The sequence below is a fragment of the Cyprinus carpio genome, unplaced genomic scaffold, assembly GCF_018340385.1.
Source record: "Cyprinus carpio isolate SPL01 unplaced genomic scaffold, ASM1834038v1 S000006625, whole genome shotgun sequence".
In the NCBI taxonomy this organism is placed as follows: domain Eukaryota; kingdom Metazoa; phylum Chordata; class Actinopteri; order Cypriniformes; family Cyprinidae; genus Cyprinus; species Cyprinus carpio.
In genome coordinates, this window is record NW_024879257.1 from 635,929 (window position 1) to 652,695 (window position 16,767).

At 39.2% G+C, this 16,767-nt stretch overlaps 1 pseudogene; it reads left to right on the top strand.

Moving 5' to 3' along the window:
* LOC122134598 overlaps nucleotides 1-15,157 on the top strand; it is a 53,465-nt pseudogene extending 38,308 nt beyond the window's left edge.
* The last annotated feature ends 1,610 nt before the right edge of the window (nucleotides 15,158-16,767 follow it).

Below are 16,767 nucleotides of genomic sequence, written 5' to 3' on the forward strand. Positions count from 1 at the left end.
TCTTCACACGAAATCCTTTTTTAATCTTTATCATTTCCTGAGGAATTAGCTTTGTGTTATGAAAATGCTGTCTCAGGCGTTCTTTGCATTTCAGTGTCTGTAATTAGTTGGCTTTCAGTGGGTGTTTTGGTCTTCTGTAGGTATATTAGGCTGAGCTGCTCCAGACAGAAAGAGCTTATGTCGCGACCTACAGGAGTGTTTGGAGGTGAGAGTGTTTCTTCTGTCAAAGGGAAGCTCTAGAGGTTTTCTTACTGATCTCAGACAGTCATGGCTTTTGATTGCAAGATCCATTCCAAGGTTGCATAGTTTACGCCGGTACTGTACTGTTGCCTGAGAATGCTGTCTGATTTCAAAAAAGAGGATTGTTTTGAACTTAGGATGATGACTCCGACCTCCGGGCCTTGTGCATTTATTTGTGCAGACCTTTCTCTGGGAAACTGACACGCGTGGTGTCTTGAGATCCCATCTGGAATTCATGTGGCAACACACCCCCAGAACATGTGATCTTTTGGGAACATTCAGGAGTCTTGGATGAATTTCCAACAACCAAGCTCATGCGTTTTTCAAAACCAAGCGCTTTTAATGAATACTGACCACATACAGCAAAATAGCACAAATCAGAGAAATATTTGCAGAAAGAAAAAGACTATGACATTACTTCTAAAGGCTTATATAAATGAAACTTATGAAGCGGGACTAAATATTTCTAGATAACAACTTTTTCAATCAAAACCACTACTATAGTATAAATTAGCGTCACCTCCTAAAACTAAATAAAAATTAATAAATGAACATAAAAATGAATAAATAAACAAACACTTAAACAATTCTACACCAACGGCATACCACATGTAACTACAAACTTAACAATTAAAATAAAAAAGCTTGCCTGTTCACATCAAGGAAGATAACTATAAGAGATAACGATAAAGATATAGTTCTAAAAAACGTTTCTCGATATTGAAAGAATAGCAGAGTCCACACACCAAACACTATAACGATAAGACAGCGAAACGAAGATCGTTAGAATCACTTTTCAAATGGACTTTTCTCCAGCTGATGAACGATAAAAAACTGACAGTCCAATCAGAATCCATCCTGCTGTTATCCTGGTGGAGAATTTAAAGCGGCAGACGAGCGTGCGCTTAGAATAAACAGACAATATTGTCCACTGGGTGGTGTGGACGCTTACTTATTGTAATCTTTATAGTTATCATTTCTTGATGTGAACGAGCTTGAGAACTGCAAAAATAAAATCTTAACTATATAGTATAGAGGTAGTAAACACTGATGTCTCACCCAAGGCAGAATGTTCATGCTGATATAGGCTCAAAATGGCTCCAAATATTTGTCATTAGCAACAACAAACAACCTCTGGCGATATTCTTTCTAGAAAGTGTTCAAATCTAGTTATGTTTTGCCATTGTTTGTTTTCGCAGCGTTTTTTTTCTGAAAGAGCTGGAAAACTATGAGCAGCTTCCAGACGATTCCCGAAACGTTGTGGCCATTGTTTTGTCCCATGGGTGAGATACAGATGAATCATCGGCTTTTCCTTTAATTTTTCTTTGTTTTGAGAACATTGTGATTTTCAGGATGGGACCTAGTCATCATCATTTTACTCCGTTCATGAATATTTAAAAAACCAATGTGTGCTGCGAGGCTGTAAACATAAGGAAATTTGCCAACGCTGTATTTTGTTAATCATTATTTAAAACTTGAAAGGTCCAAAATATAAATTCAGCTGTGAAGAATTAATGTTTACAGTAGCTTCTGGTTCTCTGGTGAGGTTGCCTACATCAGAATAGTGAATGTGTTTATTTTTTCCATTGTATGAAGGGATAAATTCCCCCATGTTACGTAACGTACTGCAAAAACAAAACCTGACTCCAGTCAGCTCCTCAGGGGCCAGGGCTGAAGATTCTTTGATGTGATTCGGCTCTCTTTTTCTTCGCGTTCCTTGGGAGGTTTGTGTGGCATTGGGTGTTGAGATATTAGGTATGACTGTCAATAAACCAGCCAGGGGGAGCCAGATAGCTGCTGTCATCCACATTACTACTCATTCCGAATGAATAAAACTCAGTATTATATGACTTAGTCAGAATAATATGAGAATGTTGTACATTTTTAAAAATGTGAATACATCTGATGTGTAAAAAACAGATAAACCAGGGTGGTAAATAGGTCTGTTGGGAGGGGGTGGGATTTAAATGGACTTTTGGGTACTTGTTTTGAGGACATTTCCAGCTGGCTAACCAACTAGAAAAACTGTTTGACTAGTAAGGGAGAGACCAGCTAGATCAGCTGAATACCATTTTAGGCCAGAAAAGGCTGGGTTAACCTATTTTTGTTTATCATATAACAATGTATTTCATGCTGTTTCTCACAGGAGATACCAGCGGAGACATGGATCCCTTGGCCAATTTCAATCTCATCGTACCTGATCAAACCCCGTTCAGAGAATACCACCACATCTCTACCAAGCTTTTACTGAAGGTGGAGATTGGAAGTGTGTTTGTTCAGACCTTAACCTGATGTGAATCCAGTTTGCAGCACTTAAATGGTTCTGTGTTCTTGTGTCTCGGCCTTTTGGTGTTGGTGCAAATGTGTTCGTGAACAAGGAGTTGTGCTGACATGCTTGTGAGGAAGGGAAAGGAGAAATAAAGGACGGGGGGTTTGGAGAGCTGTGATGCTCAGTGGTGCCTAAACGTGCTAATGATGCCATGCACTGTTCAGCATGCTGGAGGGTGAGCGATAATCACGGCAGCTGTAACTGAAAACGGAACTCGTGTGCAGACAAGTTGATCCCCTCTTTAAGTGCAGCCAAATAGCTTTTTTAAAAGCATTTCTTCTTATGAATGACGACTGTCTTGAAAACAGATGATATTATTTGTTCACAAACTGTTTTTTAAAGAGAGAATGCATTTTGCCAGATTTTTTTTTTTTTTATTATTATAAAAAAAAATACAATTTTGTTTGTTTTTATTATTATTAACACTTCATGTATTATTAAAAATTATTCTTCTACAGTAGGCTTAGTATTTCTCATTAAATATTTATATTTGTTTATTTGCTTGATAAAGCCAGAATCTGAATTTTAGATCGATGATGAGTTTTTAATATTTTTTGCACTTATTGCATTTGTTTATTTGTGTAATTGTTGTTCTGGTTCAGGTTTTGATGAGAACCTGGCCGTACAGGGGGAGTTGATCCTACAGGACACCGTCCAGGTGTGGGACCCCAAATCTTGATCAGCAAGGGCCGGGAACGACATCTCTTCCTCTTTGCGATGCTCTCCGTCGCCCCTTCTTTTCAGTAAAGAGAATGAAAGACTCGTCAGGGACGCACCAAATTGTTTACAAGACCAAGCTGCTGGTAAGGAGCTCCAGGAGGACAACGTGTCAAGAAGTGTAAACAAAATGAGGTCTTTAGTGCTTTTTTCCCACTTTATTAGTAAGTCGTTAGGGTAGTGTGAATTCAAATGTGTTTTGGACAGACATCAGAGTTAGGACCGTCACTGAACATCATTTGAAGGTGATCCGTGTAAGTTTGCTCTATGGGCCTGCACTCGGACACCCTACATGCTGACAACAAAACAGTTCTCAAGGTAAGATGTGCTTTTCTGTATGTCTGTGGTGATATCAGTGTCAGATAAACCCAAGAGCAGGAAACATAGTGGCCAATGCTAGTAGAAATGAGATATTATTACCCTTATGAGGGTACTTTTTAACATGCATTATTTGATATTATGACTATTAAAAAATTAAAAAGTATTATATAATTGCTAAATTTATTATTACTCTATGTCAGGCCTTTACAGGGTTCAAACAATTGTTTTTTTTTTTTCATGCTGCTACCAGTTTAATCTATAAATAATTATCATTGAAATAAAAAATGCAACCATAATATTTTGATGCGACTCTTTGCACAAAGGCCTATTATTTAGTCTTCAGTCCTTAGAGAACTGTGAAAAAATAAAAATAAATGTAAATTGCAGCCCCATGTTAGGAATAGATCAAATGTCTCTCAAATTACAAATCCTAACAAATTACATATTAAATACTAAATATCTGGGGTATGTTTCTCATATTTAGGGGTAATCTGCTCTAAGTTTTGGTTAAATTCTGACCCTGCCGTGAACATTGCTTTGAGCCATTTTAACTCACTTGAGTGATTGTGCATTTCGTGCACAATCTTGCATTTTCATCTTCGCTCTCTTTACCCATCCTCTCATCCACCAAAGGCCTCCAGTATAGAAGTGAAACAGGAGTGGATCCGGAACATCAGGGAAGTGATTCAAGAGCGCAACCCATTCACCTGAAGGGGGCACTAAAGGAGCCCATACCCCTCCCAAAACCCCAGCAGACAGGGCAGCATCAGCAAGAGGTATTGAACCTCACCCACCTTCTGTCTTCATTCCCTTAAAACAGATTTTTATTTTTTCTCTGCGTCAGGTTTCTCTTTAATCTGCACTGAGGAGAATCAATATATCTTTACTCCAAATTTTTTGCACCTCCTCTAATCCACGACCTTGTTGCTAGGTATTAAAGATTGGCATGTGAGTGCAATAGAAGTTAAGTTTCTACATCTTATTTAATCTTCAGGGAAACGGGACTGAGGACGCAGACAGCCAGGGTGATGCCAGCAGCCAGTCCGGACACAATCTCCATCGCTTCCCGCAACCTCCCAGAACACTGTAGACAGTGTACCAGGTACAACTACACTACAAAAACACAATCCATAACTCTATGATATCCACTATGTAGACCCTGACACTGTAGTGCCATTTGGTTTGACTGTGAGGATTTTTTAACAATTTCCTTAATCCCAGAAGCAATTGGTTAAAGGGATAGTTTCAGCCAAAAATGAAAAAATTCTGTATTTATTCACCCTCTTGTCGGTTCCAAACCTGTAAGAGTTGCTTTTTATGTTGAAACATAAAAAATAAGATATTTTGAAGATTGCGGGTAATCAAACAGTTGGGTGGTTGCCATTGACTTCCATAGTACCTTTTTTTTCCTATTATGGAAGTCAATGGCAACTACAACTGATTTTGATTACCAAGCATCTTCAAAAATATCTATTTTTTATGTTTAACACGAGAAAGCAACTCATACATGTTTGAAACGTAAGAGCATTGGTATCAAAATTAAGTTCAAGAAGAAAGTTTTGATTAATTGATTTGAGAGAATTGATATTAAGATATAACTGAACAACATGCTTTTTTGGTTTATTTTATATGGTTGATTCCCTGTTCGTTATTGGCATGTTTGACTGTATGAGGCGAGGAACCTTTTTTACATTTCTCCTCAAACATAAGGAGAAATATGTTGAAAAACATGTGAAAACGTGTGTGCTATAAAAATAAATTTCTGTTAAATGGGAGTTACTCCCCCATGGAAAATCTGACTTCTCATACACACATACAGCTGTTTAGACACCAAACAAGGTCAGTCTGCGGTCGTGCGTGTGTTTGATTGAAGAGTTGCTCATGGATATAAGGGTATGTTTTTATAATATTTTGGGGTTTTTGAAAAACAAAACTTTTATGCTCACCCAAGGCTGCATTTACAATCAAAATATCTCTTTCTATTTTTCTCTATTCTCTTTCCCTCGTTTGATGTTTTCATGAATGGTGGTCTCAAATCCTCCCGATCCTTTTTTTGTGTGTGTGTGTTTGTATGTAAGTGCATTTCTGAGATTTTTACAGTTTTTGCCCAAATTATTTTAGTGTGGCAGGATGAGTCATTTTGTTTTTCTTTCTTCACCAACTTTCTTGTTGTTTTTTGTCTTTGTTGATATTAATTTTCATCTCTGTCCCACTAAATGTGGTTCTGATTCACTATTATTCACATCCAGTATGTCAGTGCGGCAAAAAACCTGGTATCATCCGCTGTCTCATCTCATCCCTCTGTCTTTGCTCTGTAATTTTATTATTACTTGCGCCTGCTCTTAACCTCAGGCCCAGTCTCTCTCCGCTCGTTGTTTCAATTCAACCGTCTAATTAAGCCAAAAAAGCTCTGAGTCATAGAGCGGCTCATGTTCCCTAGAAAACACTGTTTTTAATAGACTCTGCTGGCCAGACTCAGTTGTTTGCGGTTGTTCATGTGGTTTAAGTCAGGACACGGACCTCAGATGACACACTCATGACTGTTCACTGAGTGTTCTGACACTGTAACTGTCACACACAATAATGGCAAAGTGTTGTATACTACTGTATAATAAGCACAGTGTAATTGTATACTATACATTAATAGGATCACATTTTTTAACAAGACAATGAATGAAACGTTTGTATAAATAAACACTGTAACAAAGCAGAGATCAGGTTAGTTCCTCACTTTCCTCATCCCTGCTTAAGCTGAGCTGCATTCGTCTCTAGCCAGCTTAAGTGCAAAGTTACATGCATGCCTAGCGTTTTCCACTGTCCAATTACACGCGTCACAACCCTGATATCACCATGTCTCACGCGGACCTTTACAGGTTTGTGTGGTGAATGCACGCACATATTCGGGGTAAGAAACTGTAGTGTGAAAGGGGCATAATCTAGCGACCCGGGAACAATGGGACGGGACACATTACCTGTGTATTTTTCCGGACTCGCAGTGTGAAAGGGGCTATAAGCAAATGAGAAGTCAGAACAACTGTGATTGGTCACTTTATATGTCAGTCCTCCTGTCTAAGTGAGCCTTTTTTAGCCAGAATTAACGTGAATGTGAAGCAGACTTCATGCAGATTCAAAATTAATTATATATATTAACACAAGTAACTCAAGCAATCAAGTGATTAGTCATCCAAGCTGGGTTCTTACAAATTGTAAATTTCTCAAGTGTTAAATGTTCCCCCCCTTACCATACACTGTGATGCCGTGTTCTGGCATGACGAGACAAAAACCAATAAAACCCATTACAAAAAAGGCATTTGTTGCATCCAGTGGGGACATAATCATCTGATTATAATGACTTATGCTATGTCTTTTTATGCGTTGTGTTTGCTGTACTGGGTTGAATGAGTTTGTGGTAGCAATGCGTAAACATAAAACCATGTCTGCATTTGTGATCGGAGAAACAACAAACAAAAAGGGCTACTCTACACTGCTCAAAACTCATGTTTGAATCATCAGTGGCAATTTCTTTAAATATGAAAACGTACTTACAGGCTGGTGAGTCAGAAGCACCAGACTGTCCTTGCAAAGTTGGAATTGCTTTACTTCATAGAAACAGCCTGTTGTTCACAGAGAACTGAGAACATGTATATGTGATACTAATTATTAATCTATTACCTTAAAATCTCACAGGGATATCTAGTAAAGATATAAGGTGAAAAAGGTGTGTGTTGTCATAGTATAATACATCATTAAATAAACTACTCAATAATAATTCAAACAAAGCATTTTAAAATGTAATTTAATCTAGTACTTAACTTTTTGGAATCTGATTGCATAAACAGATTACATGTAATCTGTTACTACCCAGCTCTGTTAGTCCTATAATTTAACATATGATTTTCATTTTTCTGTCTGTCTGTCTCTGTGGAGTTATTGTACTTGCTAGAGCCTTCTTATGTCATTGTGGGTTTGAGGTTTGTGTGTGGTTTTGTATGTATAGCTGTGTGGTGTGGTGTGTGTGTGTGTGCTGTGTTTTTGTGTGGTGTGTGTGTGTGTGTGTGTGTGTGTGTGTGGGTGTGTGTGTGTGTGTGGGAGACCCAATGGACATTCAAATACAGAACTATTATAGGCTCCTCATATTCCCTATTTTTACAGACTAGACATCATATTCCCTATTTTTACAGACTAGACAACGCAGTGCTCTTCACACACAGTTTGCCATGCTGTCAGTTAGCACCATTTGTCCCAGAAGTTAGCTAAAGTTGACATAACCTAACCTCCATTTAAAAAAAAAAAAAAAAAAAAGGTAAAAAAAAAAGAAATATTCAAAAGAAAACCATGTGTTTGCTTTTGTTTATTTTTATTCCAAAAATAAAAAAAATTAGGAGTAGCCTTAAGGTTTGGTTTGGCTTTAATCTTAGAAAAATACAATTATTTTTTATATAAAAAATGTTTTTGTACAGCTCTGTAGTTGGGTTTGTGATGTGTGTCGGTTTCGATATATTTGAGTATATATATAATTAAGATATTAATTTTTTTTAGTTTGACTTAGAGTTGCCACATCAGTTGTGTTTTTAATAAAAATGCATGAAATCTATGTGCCTGTGTGTGTGTATCTACCATATGCTCTCTGTCTTTATCTCACATGCACATGTGCACACACACACACACACACACACCCACACTTCTTCTTTCCTAGTGGTTTTTTCCCATGCTGTCACGGGGTTTCGGTATGTCCACTTTCCACTTCTTACAGTCCCTTTCATATATCTTTGATCCGGTCCATTCATCTCTTCTTCAGTGGACCACGTGGCCGCCATCCGTCTAGGCTACAACGCAGTGCTCTTCACACACATACACAAACAGCTTTGACCTCACTCTTTCCTTGCCCAGTTTGGGTGTTGCGTCTATTTATTTAATTTTCCCTCTCTCCTCACTTTTCATAGTTCTGTTGGAGTCTGTGCTTGTTTTCATCCTCCTCTTTCTCTCAGTTCTTCTCCCTCTCTCCCCCTGCATGGGCAGAACCCTCTAAAACAACTCAGCTGTGCAGATCCATATGACAGCTCAATAATTGTTCTCCGGACATGCTGAGGATGAGTTCAGTCACTAGCTCGTGTGAGAATCTGGGAGTGAGAACTTTGGTTAGAGCATTTTTCTACCTTGACTGTCGGCCATCGCAGAAGGCGGATCTGGTTGGCAGACTGACTTCTGGTTGGTTGGATTGGTGGTACAGATAGAATAATGCCCAGGTGGAGGATTTTTCAGACTACCCAAGAGAACCAGACCTGTGAGGTACACATGCTTCTGATGGTTTTTGGATATTAGATTATATTGGCTTGTGATTTTTTTATTGTGAAGGTTATGTATTAGTGGTGGTTTTTAAGGAGAAATGTTTCTGTTGTCTCTTTCATTGTTGTTTTGGATATCACATAATTGTTTGGGTTTATTTATGTTTTTAATAAGTTCATAAAGCAATGTGTTTATACATTGACTCTCACATGTGTGTTTCCAGTACAATGCCTTAGTACCAAGATTGATTTAAATTGCCACTTTTAAATTTTTTACACTGCTATAATCATCAAAACAGTGTTTTTTTATAATGCGTTGTTTGACAGCATGTGGCTATTTTAATCAGCCCAGCCACTAAACATCGCCCTCATGATTTAGCAAGAACTGTAAGTGTTTTCACCCATAATCTTTCTCAAATTATTTGAAGTGTCTCTGCTGACATTTGAATTTTAAATGTAGGAGTGCACTTGTGGATCTGTCTGCGTTTTGTGTGTGTGTTTTCTGTCCCCATAAGCCCATGAGCTCACATTTGGACTGTGTTTTTGAGTTGCTTAGAAGGGAGTGGCTGTTCATATTCGTACACCAATGTGTTTGTTTGGCTAGTTCAGATCTGTTAAAGCTATAACATGCATTATATTATAATTAGTATGATTCGCAATAGATAACTAGACTCCTGTTTGTATAAGTAATAATATAGTAATTCAAAAATATAATTAATTATTTAAAACCTATTTAAAATAGTTGAACACTGAAATATATTAATAATTAAAAAATATATTAAGACAAGTCATCTAAATTATTCAAATATATAATATAAATGGAGTAAACCAATAGATGTCATGTAAATATCTAAATTAACATTTTTAATTATTTAAATGGATATTAACTACTATAGTATGAATGTAAATTACTTTATGATTGTCAAAGATATCAAATTGTTACCCTATTAGTATTATTATTATTATTAGTGACTGATGCAAAACACAGTATATCTGTGTGTCTTCTACTACATGTTATTAATTTTACTTGAACTGCACATGTATCTATATAAGTTAGCAGTACATCTTGACTTAGTCTGCAGATGCTGTTTGTGAGAAAGGGAAAGTGTCAGCTAAAAATGTTCTCTCCATATGGCACATATGTAATCCTGTCTGATTCTCTGTGGGGAGTTAAGCTTTTCCTCATGGTTGAGAGTTCTGTCCGCATGGAATAAGTCTGTTCCATATGGCGGGAATTCCTGTCCAGCTGTTACACGAATCAGGGAGGGAAAACAACAACTGTGTTCCCTCGAGGAGGGTGTATCTCTCTCTCTTTCCATCCCAATCACACACTCTTTCGTCTCTGCCTCGCTCTTCAGGGATTCTAGAGTTGTAAATCTAGAGTTAGAGCCTTTGTATTTCCATTGTAGCTTTGAGAACAGCAATTAAACTAACACACTTAAATTACAAAAACGCACATTCACACTCAGTACACAAAACTCAACACCAGAACAGCAAAGACGCGATTAAATACAAAAAAAAGGAAAATCTTCCAAAAAACATTTGCATACATGTGTAAACACACACGCATTTAGACAGTAAAAGGAAGCAAGCATAGACATTGTTGTTTTGATATCATGATGTGCACCTCCCAAATGAGTTTGTAGTGGTTTTTAAATGAAAGATGATTGCAAATTATCACAGACTAACCCCAGACACAACTATTTGGGTGTTTTTTATTTTAAAGCATTTACTATTGAATTATTATTTTAGTATGTAATTTATTTATGTGATGCGCAAATCTAAATTCTCAGCATCATTACTCCATCTTCAGTGTCACAAGAATCCATCAGAAATCATTTTAATATAGGCTACTGATTTGAGGCTGAATTCCACATCACTGACAATGATTACACTTTTTATATAGCACTATGGTACTAACATGATAAATGTCCAAAAAGCCATGACATGTTGTCATGATATTATGTTTTGGTCCTTTTTTGGTACATTTTTTAAGGTTCTACTGTGGTTATGAGCACAGCTCTAGTGTTTAATATGAGAAGAAGGCGAGTTTTGTTTTACCTTCCAGAGGAATGTATGACAGTTCAGACATAACTACCTTCAGGGAGCGCCGCTGTCTAGGGTGGGATGCTGGGGTCAGAACAGAACTGGTGCAGACACCCAGCAGCAGAGTCTGAAGTTTTGATGTATTCAGGAAAGCAGGACAGAGATGGAGAGGCCTCCATTTTAGGCGAACAGCTTTGCCATTTCAGTCCTGCCTTTTCCTCACTTACTCATCCTGTTTCTGGGTTCTCTTAGTCTTGAGTTCAGTTTCAGTGGGGTGTGTTTGATGAAGATTAGAACTGGGCATTGTTTCCTTGTGTCTGTAAATGAGGTTGTGAGGTGTTGAATTGATTTTCTGTCACTGTAGGGTGAGTTTGACTCAGGTGGTGATGTGGTATATTTTGTTCAGTGAGCTGGTTTCTCTCAGCCTGCCCTGTTTTCCTTTCTCCTGGGACGGTTTTGTCAGTTTCTAGAAAACACTTTTTCTGCATGAAATTTTTAGCATGAATGTGTTATGGATCTTTATCCAAATCCTAAAACTTCAATAATGCATTCACAATGCAGTTTTAACTTGCACTGTGACGTGGTTACGGGGTGAACAGAATGTTTTTGAGGAAATCATATAGGGTGGGACTTTATATCCACCAGGATTTGCCTGGATCATGAAAAGACTTTTTGTGGGAGTAAGTAAGACTTTTTGTGGAGTGTCAAAATACGTTTTTAAGTTGTGAGGAATAACATTAGCATTTAATAGTGTGCATTAACCAATAAAATAATAATAATTTTTTTCTTTATTAGTTCCAACTTTTGACTGGTATTGTACTGAGGTTAAAAAAAAAATTATATTCTGAAATACCTGCATACAGTTTTCACAAAACTGTTTTTCCAGCATAGATGCAAACACATATCTAACACATCCTTTCTTCCAAAATAACATTAGAGGCTTCTTTTAGAAATCTAAAACCTTGTATCCCTCTCTCCTCTCTGTAGTTGTCGGGTGGCTGTGAGCAGACTGTGGTTCTGCAGGACTTTGTTTGCGGGATCGGTGGGTGAGTTGAGCATTCAGTCGGGTCAAACCGTCGAGTTGCTGGAGAGGTCTGGAGAGCGCCGCCGGGCTGGTGTCTGGTGCGGACCCCGAACACTCACCCCCTCAGGAAGGGTCTGGTTCCCAGCAGCACCCTGTCCGTTGTCTCACTCCCGCAGTAGTGTTGACATGGACTGCTTTTTTCCCACCTGGGAAAGGTAGAGTCACACCCACACAAATATTCACCGCCCACCAAACACAGATCATGTGTCACTTTTCTAATGGTTACCGTAATGAACCTCCATCCAAAGCTGCCAATAGCAGTTCAATAGCAAGTGCCACTTGGGGAATGTATATGCAAACTGTGTAATGGTACAATCAGATTTTTAACAAGTCAATATTTTTTTATATATTTCTTGAGCAAGTCTTTGTCATTTGGAACAAGATACTTTTTGGTGTATTTCTCCATATTGGCAGATGCTTTTAATCCAAAATGTCTTACATTCAAGGTGTACATATTTCATAGGTTCATACATTGCTTGGGAATCGAACCCATGACTTTTGCATTGTTACCGCTGCCATGGTTTGCTGTTTGAGCTAATACTTTTATAAAAAATTTCACGGCTTTTGAGATTGCTATCCTGAGAAATTCAGTCAGTTGCAAAACAATTTATTTTAAACCTGCAGTCCATAAGTTTTGCCTCTTTGTCACCATCTCTGTTTGAAAACCTGCAATTGCAGCTGTTTGCGGATATCCCATACCGTTGTGGATATTTATGGTACAAGCAAATCACAGATTCTAGCCTACGTCTTGGAATATATGACCCAAATAAGAATTTTCAGTACGTCAGTGACAGTCTGCATGTTTGTTCTGACCAGCTTACTGAGGAAAAAAGCATTAACAAAAAATTGCACTACAATGGTGATTAAATCTTAAAGCTCCAATATGTAGGAATTTTGTAATAAAATTTCCGAAAATAACTTGCACAGTGTGATATAATTTCCCTCCAGTTGTGTACTTACAATATCTCAAAAGTCTCCAAAGATTTTTTATTTCAGAGAAATTCCGATTTTAAATATAACTGGCAGTCCCCGGAAAAAATATGTACTCGCAATCTGCAGGGACGCAATGTCCGCTCTATATTTTTTTTCCGGTGTTAGCACCATGGCTGCATCCGAAAACTTAAGCAGGTGGAACTTGCTGCCATCGCTGCCGTATCAGGCAATGACTTTGCAGGCAGCGTTTTTGCACGAAGGCACCTCACGAAACTGATTTTGGACAGGCTATCTTCTGAGGCAGTTGTAAGGGTTAAATGATCTAACAGCTAAATATAGAGAGCTTTGGTGATAACTAAGTGGATATTTAATTACTGCAATATTAATTTCTCGCTAGAAAATTACATCAAAAGTGGAAAACTTTGATCAAAAACAACATTTACACACAAAACTGACCACCGAGCGCAACTTTCAGACGCCATCTTTATTTTTTGGCTTAACTGACACGGAATGGAACGCACAGGATTGTGGGATATCAAAGGCAGCGAAGGATACATCTATGCTGCCTTCAAAAATCAGCCAGATGAAGGCATCTCAGGAGACAGGAACTGAAGCTAACATTGAATTCGGACGTGCCTTGATGCCTTCCTACCTTGGAATGCGTCCTTAGAAGGCAGCATTTTTCAGTTTTCGGATGCAGCCCATGTGATGTTCCACCACACCGGAATATCACATGGTCAAATGCGGAAGTGGTGGTTATGTTATAGCCGCTTGTATGGTTTGGTTGTCGTTGTTATGGATTACGATAACTCTTTGGCGAGTATTGAAGTGCCAGTAAAACGTAAGCGTCCATATTCGGATTCACGCAGACTGTGTGACAAATGGAGGAAAATAAAACCAGGATAAATATCAGCCAGGCGTTTACGAGATGGAGTTAGAGCTGCACGAAAATCTTGGACTTTGACAGAGACTCTGCTCTCGCGAGTGTATTGATAGACAGGTAAGCAAATCAATTACAGGTAATACAAAAACGAATAAAATACCTCATCCGTGATCATGATTCGTTTATCCAATTTAGATACATTGCTATGGTTGAAAACGCATTAAAAACGACATCTCCCATCGTCACCTGCTTCATAGCGTCATCAAGCTTCGCCTTTGTTATGTTGGAAAAGCGCCTCTTGTGGTCAATTACAAAAGTCACATACTAAAGAGCTTTAAATTATTGGTTAGCTCATATCACATCAAAACCATGCAAATTATTATTATTGTTATACTTCAGTATTTCAAATTTTTAATGTTAACAACATCGGCATTGCCTATAGTGTGTATTAGCGTGTAGATTTCAATTTCTGTACAGTCTAATCTCTAATTGTCATACCATTTGAATTTCATATTAAGAAATTCTTTTAACCCAAAAAGCAAATTATGCTCCCTTCAAACTGGTTGTCTTAAAATACAAATCTTGTGTAATCCCAGGCTATCTGTAATCAGAAGCACATTTAAAACTGGAATTAATTATAACTAATTAACTAATTATTATTCATTATTAAAACAATCTATCATAATGAAAAAATACAATACAAAAGACCTGAAATCAGATTTCTTTTTTCCTCAATAAGTTTAAAAAACATTAATATCTTAAAGTACTTGAAATAAGTTTGTGGTTACTTTACCGATATTGACACTTCCGGTTTCTGTTAATAATAATTGCAGTTAATAAAATATATCAAAAGGTTGGGATAAGCAATATTTTTTGTATTTTAAAAAAAATTATATTTTGCTCATCAATGGCTGAATTTTATTTGATCAAAACTAGAGTAAAAAACATTCATAGTGTGAAATATTATTACAATTAAAATTTAAAAGTTTCTATTTTTATTATACTTTAAAATATAATTTATTCCTGTGATGCAAAGCTGAATTTTCATCAGCAGATAACTCCAGTGTCCCACAGGAGCCTTCAGAAATCGTTCTGATTTATAATTAATATGTTGATTTATTATCAATGTTGGAACGTCTCGGTTACGCACATAACCCTCGTTTCCTGGGGGAGGAATTTTTTTTAAAAGAATTGGATTTCGACCTTCAATTAAAAGATTGCTTCAAGTCTTTCCTATTTGTTGTTACAGCTTGGCAGTAACAACAGGGAAGCGAGCCTTCTGGAGACGGGTGCTACGGAGGCCACATACCTACCTGTAGGGAGGTATCTTGTGGAGATAATGATATTGACTGACCCAGGCCTGGGGCAGCACTACATATGGAATGAGACTACCTCCAGGTCCTACCTGAGAGTAGGGGGAGGAACGACTGCCAGCAGAGCCTGACAGAATGCCTCCTCCAAGGGCAGTGCTTGCAGGTTCACCACCTGATCGCAAAAAGGCATGGTCGGAACCTCGGGCACATATCCAGGCCTCAGGACAATGTGAGAGTAGGCTGGCCCAAACACAAGGCACTCTTCGCTCACCGAAAATGCTTGGAGGGTCTCTGACCGCTCTTGGTGGGAAGTGAGTGTGGTTAGGAGCACTGTCTTAGCAGACAAGAATTAAGCTCAGCTGAGTCAAGTGGCTCAAAGGGATCCCTGTGAAGGACAGCCAGGACGGTAGAGAGATCCCAGGAGGGCACCAGGGGTGGCCTAGGAGGATTTAACCTTCTGGCACCCCTCAGGAACCTGACGATGAGTTTGTGCTTTCCCAGGGACCAGCTGTCCACTGCATCGTGATGTGCTGCGATAGCAACCACATGCACTTTCAAGGTGGAGGGTGACAGCCTACGCTTCAACCTTTCTTGCCGGAAAGAAAGCACTTCTCCAATCATGCATCTTCGGGGGTGTTCTCGGTGAGAAAGAACAACCAGATCGTGAACAGACTCCACTTCAAGGCAAAAGCTCACACTCGTAGAGAGGGCTCTGGCCTGAGTGATAATGTGTTTCCAAGGGGGTGGGAGATCACTTATGTCTGCTGTGTCCCATGATCTGGACACGGGTGCCAATGAATTCAGATCCTCTGAGAAAGAAGGTCCTTCCTCAGAGGGATGCGCCAGGGAGGGGCTGTCACTATAGTGATTGTGATAGTAGACAACCCTGCCAGTTGATGTAAGAAACGGTCGCAGTGTTGTCCATGCGGACCAACACATGATCGGCAAGCAGCAGTGGCTGGCCCCCCCCCCACACCCACCACCACAAGGCTAGCAGCACTGCCAGCAACTCGAGGCAGGTGATGTGCCCAAGCATTCGAGTTCCCTGTCCAGAACCTGAGGCTGCCTGCCCGTTGCTTGTAGCGCACCATCCTGCACTGGAGGCATCCGTCCTGACTACAACTCTAATAGTCATCCTGGAAGACTTAGTGTTCTGGCTGTGACACGGGGAGGGGGGCGCCGTGCTCCTGCCGAGGCTTTGATGTGAGCCGGCCACAGCATGTTCTCTGCCGGGCTGTAGGAGCCGCAGGTGGCACCCACGGCGACAGGCAGGCTGAGGTGTGGGCCTGCGGCGGAACAGTTGCAGGTGGAGGATCTGCCAGGGCTGGATGTATTACTGGGTATGCTCGGCTTAGTCTGCGTTTTGTACTGCCGAGAACTTCTGGGCGCAGACTCAACAGTGTCAAACCGAATAGCCCAGCCTGGGAGAATGGGAGCGTCAAGAAAGTGCACTTTTTTGATGTCCCTCATCTCAGCAAACAAGCTGGCATAGATCACTCTTGGGCCACAAGTGTTGGACATTGCCTTCCCGAGGGACTTATGCTTTCGCGGACGCCCATCATCCCGGATGGGAAAAGCTAATCCGTTACGCAGCTCTTGCATTATGGTTACTCCCC